The sequence below is a fragment of the Sorex fumeus genome, unplaced genomic scaffold (genome assembly GCF_029834395.1).
Source record: "Sorex fumeus unplaced genomic scaffold, SorFum_2.1 ptg000133l, whole genome shotgun sequence".
NCBI classification, from domain to species: Eukaryota; Metazoa; Chordata; class Mammalia; order Eulipotyphla; family Soricidae; genus Sorex; species Sorex fumeus.
In genome coordinates this window covers 32,501-42,073 of record NW_026606190.1, presented here as the reverse complement: position 1 = coordinate 42,073, position 9,573 = coordinate 32,501, and positions in this window count along the sequence as shown.

Genomic DNA, 9,573 nt, shown 5'->3' with positions numbered 1-9,573 from the left:
TCCCGGGTCATGGTCTGACGGACCCGGGAGCACGAAAGTTTGTCAGTCTGTCCCTGTGCCTCCCGGTGATCCATCGTGAAAAAAAAAATTATTTAAAAAAATTATATAAAAAAAAAAGAAAAAGAGGAAAGCCAGCCGGCCGGCCAGCCAGCCAGCCAGCCAGCCAGCAAGCCGGCAAGGAAAAGAGTGCATCCTGACTCATGGAATCGTGTCATAATGACTACATTAAAAAAAAAAAAAAATACGTGAGTTGATGTCAATAAGCAAGCCAGCAAAGCTAAGAAAGCGAGCAAGCAAGCAAGCGAGCTAGCAAGCCAGCAAGCTAGCAAGCCAGCAAGCTAGCCAGCCAACAAGCAAGCAACAAACAAGCAAGCAAGCGAGCGACAGAGTCCACCCTGAACACCGACAGAACAAAATAGAGAAGCAGGGCCTGGATAGGGGCGGTGGAGCATGGGCACGGGTGGAGGGATGGGTACTGGATGATGGTATGTCGCCGATCATGGTAAGACAGACACGTGAGCACGAAAATTTGTCAGTCTGTCCCTGTCCCTCCAGCTTGTCCCTTCGCGAAAAAATTTAAAAAAAAAAAAAAAAAAAAAAAAAGAGGAAAGCCAGCCGGCCGGCCAGCAAGCCAGCCAGCCAGCCAGCCAGCCAGCCAGCCAGCCAGCCAGCAAGCCGGCAAGGAAAAGAGTGCATCCTGACTCATGGAATCGTGTCATAATGACTACATTAAAAACTCTAAATCATAGTGGTGAATCTTTTATTGAAACAATGAATCTAATCAAAGCAGATAGAGTGTTAACCTAGAATTCATCTGCCCCACAGGGACTGGGAGGGGTGGGGGTGGGGTTTTATTGGGATTCTTCATGGTAAAAAATAAGTATTGTTACAGCGAAATGTGTTTGATATTTGCATGACTGAGACCTAAACCTGAAAGCTTTGTAACCTTTCCCACGGTGATTCAATAAATAAATAAAATAAAATAAAATAAAGAGATAGGAGAGAGAGAGAGAGAGAGAGAGAGAGAGAGAGAGAGAGAGAGAGAGAGAGAGAGAAGCCAGCCTGCCAGCCAAACAGTACATCCCGAGCGCCGACAGGACCAAAGAAGAAAGCAGGGAGGGCCTAGATCTTGTTGGTGGAGCACGGGCACGGGTGGACGGACGGGTACTCACTCACTCACTCACTCACTCACTCCCTCCCTCCCGGGTCATGGTCTGACGGACCCGGGAGCACGAAAGTTTGTCAGTCTGTCCCTGTGCCTCCCGGTGATCCATCGTGAAAAAAAATTATTTAAAAAAATATATAAAAAAAAAAGAAAAAGAGGAAAGCCAGCCAGCCAGCCAGCCAGCCAGCCAGCCAGCCAGCCAGCCAGCCAGCCAGCAAGCCGGCAAGGAAAAGAGTGCATCCTGACTCATGGAATCGTGTCATAATGACTACATTAAAAAAAAAAAAAAATACGTGAGTTCATGTCAATAAGCAAGCCAGCAAAGCCAAGAAAGCGAGCAAGCAAGCGAGCTAGCAAGCTAGCAAGCTAGCTAGCCAGCAAGCTAGCCAGCCAACAAGCAAGCAACAAACCAGCAAGCGAGCGACAGAGTCCACCCTGAACACCGACAGAACAAAACAGAGAAGCAGGGCCTGGATAGGGGCGGTGGAGCATGGGCACGGGTGGAGGGATGGGTACTGGATGATGGTATGTCGCCGATCATGGTAAGACAGACACGTGAGCACGAAAGTTTGTCAGTCTGTCCCTGTCCCTCCAGCTTGTCCCTTCGTGAAAAAATTTAAAAAAAAAAAAAAAAGAGGAAAGCCAGCCAGTCAGACAGCAAGCCGGCAAGGAAAAGAGTACATCCTGAGGAGGTACCGACAGGACCAAAAAGAGAAATATATATATATATATATATATATATATATATATATACACATATATGTGTGTGTATATATATGTGTGTGTGTGTGTGATTTATTAAAAAAATAAATTTATGAGAGAGAGAGAGAGAGAGAGAGAGAGAGAGAAGCCAGCCAGCAGGCCGGCCGGCCAGCCAGCCAGCCAAAGAGTACATCCCGAGCGCCGACAGGACCAAAGAGAAAAGCAGGGCCTGGATCTGGATCTTGCTGGTGGAGCCACGGCACGGGTGGACGGACGGGTACGCACTCACTCCCTCCCGGGTCATGGTCTGACGGACCCGGGAGCACGAAAGTTTGTCAGTCTGTCCCTGTGCCTCCCGGTGATCCATCGTGAAGAAATTGATTTAAAAAAAAAAAAAAAAAAAAAAAAAAAAGAGGAAAAGCCAGCCGGCACAAGAGCACATCCTGAGTAGTACAGACAGGACAAAATGGAAAAGTTTTTTTTTTTTTTCTTTGCAAAATAGAAAAGCTGCGTGAGTGAGGTACCGGGAGGAAGGGAGGAAGCATGAAGTGGGTGTCGACAGGGAGGAATGCCCGTCCCTTGAAATCGGGGTGCAGTGTTCAAGGGCCTGGCGCAGTCACTTAGCTCGGGCCTCTTCTCCTGGTGCCGCCACACTCTCCGCCTCCCTCCCAGGGAAAGTGCTCTATGCTGAAGCCCCGTGGCACTGTTCCCCGGGCCACGCGCTCGCCTCCTCGCCCCCCACTGCCCCCCGCCCTTCCATGAACTCATTCGTGGACAATCCCTCAGTCAGGCAGGTCAGGTAGGTCCCGTTGGTTTCTTGAATTCAGAATGCCATCTCACTCCCCTTTGGACCCCAAATAGGAGTCGGCCTCCCACGCAGCACTCCCTCGGAGTTCTTCTCGAGAAAGGAAACCTCTGGGATTCCTCCCTCCCTCCCTCCCTCCCTCCCTCCCTCCCTCCCTCCCTCCCTCCCTCCCCCCCTCCAGAGACTCCCCCTCTCCCCAACCAACCCCTGGCGGCGCGGATGATGACTCGGACTACACGAATGATCGATTTATGGATTGATTTATTGATTTCTTGGGGTGGGGGTGGGGGTGGGGGTGGGGGTGGGACCGAAAGCCGGGCGTGCCTGTACTGGTCTAACCGGTTTCGAGGCCGAGTCCGTCTTCCTGTAGAGCCGGAGAGGGCGGGTGGACCACAACTCCCAGAGTGCTCCACGTCGTCGCCGCCGCCGCCGCCGCCGCCGCCGCCGCCGCCGCCGCCGCCGCCGCCGCCCCAAAGGGGGGGGCGGGGGGGGGGGGGAAATGAATGAATGAATCAATGAATCAATAGATAGATAAAATAAAATCAAATAAAAATCAAGCAAAACAGAAACCAAAGGACTTTCTCAGAGAGCTGGTCATTGTCATACAGTCGCGCGCGCTCGACCGCTCAGGGAGTGAAATGAAAACAACTCCGCCGCCACCCCGACCCCGACCCCGACCCCGACCCCGACCCCGACCCCGACCCCGACCCCGACCCCGACCCCGACCCCGATCCCGATCCTCGATCCGTACCTTACCGTACCTTACCGTGCCTTACCGTGCCTTACCGTACCGGTCTGTCCCCGCCCCTCCCCCTCCCGGAATACTGCCCGCAGGCGGCCTCCCTGCCGCCCCCTCCCCCGCCGATGGGGGTGGGGAAGAAATAGAAAAGCGGCCACGAGGGGGCAGAAAGGTGCAGGAAGGGGAGGGGGGAAGGGAAAAAAAAGAGCTGCAGGAAGAACTAGAAAAAAAAAACAAACCAAAAAACAAAAGGCGCAGGAAGGACAGGGGGGAGGGGAGCCGCCAGTCGTCAGCCGCCGCTCCAAAGACAGGGGCGCCGGCCGGCCGGCCTGGAGATCCGAGTGCCAGAGGGACGGACGGACGGACGGACGGACGGACCCGACCCGAAGCGAGGCGAGGCGAGGCGAGGCGAGGCGAGGCGAGGCGAGGCGAGGCGAGGCGAGGCGAGGCGAGGCGAGGCGAGGCGAAGCGAAGCGAAGAAGTCTGCGCAGGGATGGATCTCCAGCGGGAGGAGAGGACGTGCGAAAGTGATGCAGAGAACCTCAGGAGCGAGCAGAGCGCGGAGCGCAGAGCCTGGAGCCCCGGAGGTTGAGTAGCCGGAACAGCCAAGCGACAGAGTCCACCCTGAACACCGACAGAACAAAATAGAGAAGCAGGGCCTGGATAGGGGCGGTGGAGCATGGGCACGGGTGGAGGGATGGGTACTGGATGATGGTATGTCGCCGATCATGGTAAGACAGACACGTGAGCACGAAAATTTGTCAGTCTGTCCCTGTCCCTCCAGCTTGTCCCTTCGCGAAAAAATTTAAAAAAAAAAAAAAAAAAAAAAAAGAGGAAAGCCAGCCGGCCGGCCAGCAAGCCAGCCAGCCAGCCAGCCAGCCAGCCAGCCAGCCAGCCAGCAAGCCGGCAAGGAAAAGAGTGCATCCTGACTCATGGAATCGTGTCATAATGACTACATTAAAAACTCTAAATCATAGTGGTGAATCTTTTATTGAAACAATGAATCTAATCAAAGCAGATAGAGTGTTAACCTAGAATTCATCTGCCCCACAGGGACTGGGAGGGGTGGGGGTGGGGTTTTATTGGGATTCTTCATGGTAAAAAATAAGTATTGTTACAGCGAAATGTGTTTGATATTTGCATGACTGAGACCTAAACCTGAAAGCTTTGTAACCTTTCCCACGGTGATTCAATAAATAAATAAAATAAAATAAAATAAAGAGATAGGAGAGAGAGAGAGAGAGAGAGAGAGAGAGAGAGAGAGAGAGAGAGAGAGAAGCCAGCCTGCCAGCCAAACAGTACATCCCGAGCGCCGACAGGACCAAAGAAGAAAGCAGGGAGGGCCTAGATCTTGTTGGTGGAGCACGGGCACGGGTGGACGGACGGGTACTCACTCACTCACTCACTCACTCACTCCCTCCCTCCCGGGTCATGGTCTGACGGACCCGGGAGCACGAAAGTTTGTCAGTCTGTCCCTGTGCCTCCCGGTGATCCATCGTGAAAAAAAATTATTTAAAAAAATATATAAAAAAAAAAGAAAAAGAGGAAAGCCAGCCAGCCAGCCAGCCAGCCAGCCAGCCAGCCAGCCAGCCAGCCAGCCAGCAAGCCGGCAAGGAAAAGAGTGCATCCTGACTCATGGAATCGTGTCATAATGACTACATTAAAAAAAAAAAAAAATACGTGAGTTCATGTCAATAAGCAAGCCAGCAAAGCCAAGAAAGCGAGCAAGCAAGCGAGCTAGCAAGCTAGCAAGCTAGCTAGCCAGCAAGCTAGCCAGCCAACAAGCAAGCAACAAACCAGCAAGCGAGCGACAGAGTCCACCCTGAACACCGACAGAACAAAACAGAGAAGCAGGGCCTGGATAGGGGCGGTGGAGCATGGGCACGGGTGGAGGGATGGGTACTGGATGATGGTATGTCGCCGATCATGGTAAGACAGACACGTGAGCACGAAAGTTTGTCAGTCTGTCCCTATCCCTCCAGCTTGTCCCTTCGTGAAAAAATTTAAAAAAAAAAAAAAAAGAGGAAAGCCAGCCAGCCAGCCAGCCAGCCAGCCAGCCAGCCAGCCAGCCAGCCAGCAAGCCGGCAAGGAAAAGAGTGCATCCTGACTCATGGAATCGTGTCATAATGACTACATTAAAAAAAAAAAAAATACGTGAGTTGATGTCAATAAGCAAGCCAGCAAAGCTAAGAAAGCGAGCAAGCAAGCAAGCGAGCTAGCAAGCCAGCAAGCTAGCAAGCCAGCAAGCTAGCCAGCCAACAAGCAAGCAACAAACAAGCAAGCAAGCGAGCGACAGAGTCCACCCTGAACACCGACAGAACAAAATAGAGAAGCAGGGCCTGGATAGGGGCGGTGGAGCATGGGCACGGGTGGAGGGATGGGTACTGGATGATGGTATGTCGCCGATCATGGTAAGACAGACACGTGAGCACGAAAATTTGTCAGTCTGTCCCTGTCCCTCCAGCTTGTCCCTTCGCGAAAAAATTTAAAAAAAAAAAAAAAAAAAAAAAAAGAGGAAAGCCAGCCGGCCGGCCAGCAAGCCAGCCAGCCAGCCAGCCAGCCAGCCAGCCAGCCAGCCAGCAAGCCGGCAAGGAAAAGAGTGCATCCTGACTCATGGAATCGTGTCATAATGACTACATTAAAAACTCTAAATCATAGTGGTGAATCTTTTATTGAAACAATGAATCTAATCAAAGCAGATAGAGTGTTAACCTAGAATTCATCTGCCCCACAGGGACTGGGAGGGGTGGGGGTGGGGTTTTATTGGGATTCTTCATGGTAAAAAATAAGTATTGTTACAGCGAAATGTGTTTGATATTTGCATGACTGAGACCTAAACCTGAAAGCTTTGTAACCTTTCCCACGGTGATTCAATAAATAAATAAAATAAAATAAAATAAAGAGATAGGAGAGAGAGAGAGAGAGAGAGAGAGAGAGAGAGAGAGAGAGAGAGAGAGAGAAGCCAGCCTGCCAGCCAAACAGTACATCCCGAGCGCCGACAGGACCAAAGAAGAAAGCAGGGAGGGCCTAGATCTTGTTGGTGGAGCACGGGCACGGGTGGACGGACGGGTACTCACTCACTCACTCACTCACTCACTCCCTCCCTCCCGGGTCATGGTCTGACGGACCCGGGAGCACGAAAGTTTGTCAGTCTGTCCCTGTGCCTCCCGGTGATCCATCGTGAAAAAAAATTATTTAAAAAAATATATAAAAAAAAAAGAAAAAGAGGAAAGCCAGCCAGCCAGCCAGCCAGCCAGCCAGCCAGCCAGCCAGCCAGCCAGCCAGCCAGCAAGCCGGCAAGGAAAAGAGTGCATCCTGACTCATGGAATCGTGTCATAATGACTACATTAAAAAAAAAAAAAAATACGTGAGTTCATGTCAATAAGCAAGCCAGCAAAGCCAAGAAAGCGAGCAAGCAAGCGAGCTAGCAAGCTAGCAAGCTAGCTAGCCAGCAAGCTAGCCAGCCAACAAGCAAGCAACAAACCAGCAAGCGAGCGACAGAGTCCACCCTGAACACCGACAGAACAAAACAGAGAAGCAGGGCCTGGATAGGGGCGGTGGAGCATGGGCACGGGTGGAGGGATGGGTACTGGATGATGGTATGTCGCCGATCATGGTAAGACAGACACGTGAGCACGAAAGTTTGTCAGTCTGTCCCTGTCCCTCCAGCTTGTCCCTTCGTGAAAAAATTTAAAAAAAAAAAAAAAAGAGGAAAGCCAGCCAGTCAGACAGCAAGCCGGCAAGGAAAAGAGTACATCCTGAGGAGGTACCGACAGGACCAAAAAGAGAAATATATATATATATATATATATATATATATATATATATATACACATATATGTGTGTGTATATATATGTGTGTGTGTGTGTGATTTATTAAAAAAATAAATTTATGAGAGAGAGAGAGAGAGAGAGAGAGAGAGAAGCCAGCCAGCAGGCCGGCCGGCCAGCCAGCCAGCCAAAGAGTACATCCCGAGCGCCGACAGGACCAAAGAGAAAAGCAGGGCCTGGATCTGGATCTTGCTGGTGGAGCCACGGCACGGGTGGACGGACGGGTACGCACTCACTCCCTCCCGGGTCATGGTCTGACGGACCCGGGAGCACGAAAGTTTGTCAGTCTGTCCCTGTGCCTCCCGGTGATCCATCGTGAAGAAATTGATTTAAAAAAAAAAAAAAAAAAAAAAAAAAAAGAGGAAAAGCCAGCCGGCACAAGAGCACATCCTGAGTAGTACAGACAGGACAAAATGGAAAAGTTTTTTTTTTTTTCTTTGCAAAATAGAAAAGCTGCGTGAGTGAGGTACCGGGAGGAAGGGAGGAAGCATGAAGTGGGTGTCGACAGGGAGGAATGCCCGTCCCTTGAAATCGGGGTGCAGTGTTCAAGGGCCTGGCGCAGTCACTTAGCTCGGGCCTCTTCTCCTGGTGCCGCCACACTCTCCGCCTCCCTCCCAGGGAAAGTGCTCTATGCTGAAGCCCCGTGGCACTGTTCCCCGGGCCACGCGCTCGCCTCCTCGCCCCCCACTGCCCCCCGCCCTTCCATGAACTCATTCGTGGACAATCCCTCAGTCAGGCAGGTCAGGTAGGTCCCGTTGGTTTCTTGAATTCAGAATGCCATCTCACTCCCCTTTGGACCCCAAATAGGAGTCGGCCTCCCACGCAGCACTCCCTCGGAGTTCTTCTCGAGAAAGGAAACCTCTGGGATTCCTCCCTCCCTCCCTCCCTCCCTCCCTCCCTCCCTCCCTCCCTCCCTCCCCCCCTCCAGAGACTCCCCCTCTCCCCAACCAACCCCTGGCGGCGCGGATGATGACTCGGACTACACGAATGATCGATTTATGGATTGATTTATTGATTTCTTGGGGTGGGGGTGGGGGTGGGGGTGGGGGTGGGACCGAAAGCCGGGCGTGCCTGTACTGGTCTAACCGGTTTCGAGGCCGAGTCCGTCTTCCTGTAGAGCCGGAGAGGGCGGGTGGACCACAACTCCCAGAGTGCTCCACGTCGTCGCCGCCGCCGCCGCCGCCGCCGCCGCCGCCGCCGCCGCCGCCGCCGCCCCAAAGGGGGGGGCGGGGGGGGGGGGGAAATGAATGAATGAATCAATGAATCAATAGATAGATAAAATAAAATCAAATAAAAATCAAGCAAAACAGAAACCAAAGGACTTTCTCAGAGAGCTGGTCATTGTCATACAGTCGCGCGCGCTCGACCGCTCAGGGAGTGAAATGAAAACAACTCCGCCGCCACCCCGACCCCGACCCCGACCCCGACCCCGACCCCGACCCCGACCCCGACCCCGACCCCGACCCCGACCCCGATCCCGATCCTCGATCCGTACCTTACCGTACCTTACCGTGCCTTACCGTGCCTTACCGTACCGGTCTGTCCCCGCCCCTCCCCCTCCCGGAATACTGCCCGCAGGCGGCCTCCCTGCCGCCCCCTCCCCCACCGATGGGGGTGGGGAAGAAATAGAAAAGCGGCCACGAGGGGGCAGAAAGGTGCAGGAAGGGGAGGGGGGAAGGGAAAAAAAAGAGCTGCAGGAAGAACTAGAAAAAAAAAACAAACCAAAAAACAAAAGGCGCAGGAAGGACAGGGGGGAGGGGAGCCGCCAGTCGTCAGCCGCCGCTCCAAAGACAGGGGCGCCGGCCGGCCGGCCTGGAGATCCGAGTGCCAGAGGGACGGACGGACGGACGGACGGACGGACGGACCCGACCCGAAGCGAGGCGAGGCGAGGCGAGGCGAGGCGAGGCGAGGCGAGGCGAGGCGAGGCGAGGCGAGGCGAGGCGAGGCGAGGCGAAGCGAAGCGAAGAAGTCTGCGCAGGGATGGATCTCCAGCGGGAGGAGAGGACGTGCGAAAGTGATGCAGAGAACCTCAGGAGCGAGCAGAGCGCGGAGCGCAGAGCCTGGAGCCCCGGAGGTTGAGTAGCCGGAACAGCCAAGCGGAGGCTCGTTGAAATATAAAATGTACCAGGGAGGAAGAGGGAGAGGGAGACGGAGAGGGAGAGGGAGAGAGAGAGACAGAGAGAGAGAGAGAGAGAGAGAGAGAGAGAGAGAGAGAGAGAGGAAGAGGAGAGAGAGACGGGATTTCGGTGCTCGGTGGTGGTGGTGGTGGAGGAGGAAAATGGGCACTGGTGAAGGGACGGGACGGGGGCGGAGGGAGAGAGAGAGAGAGAG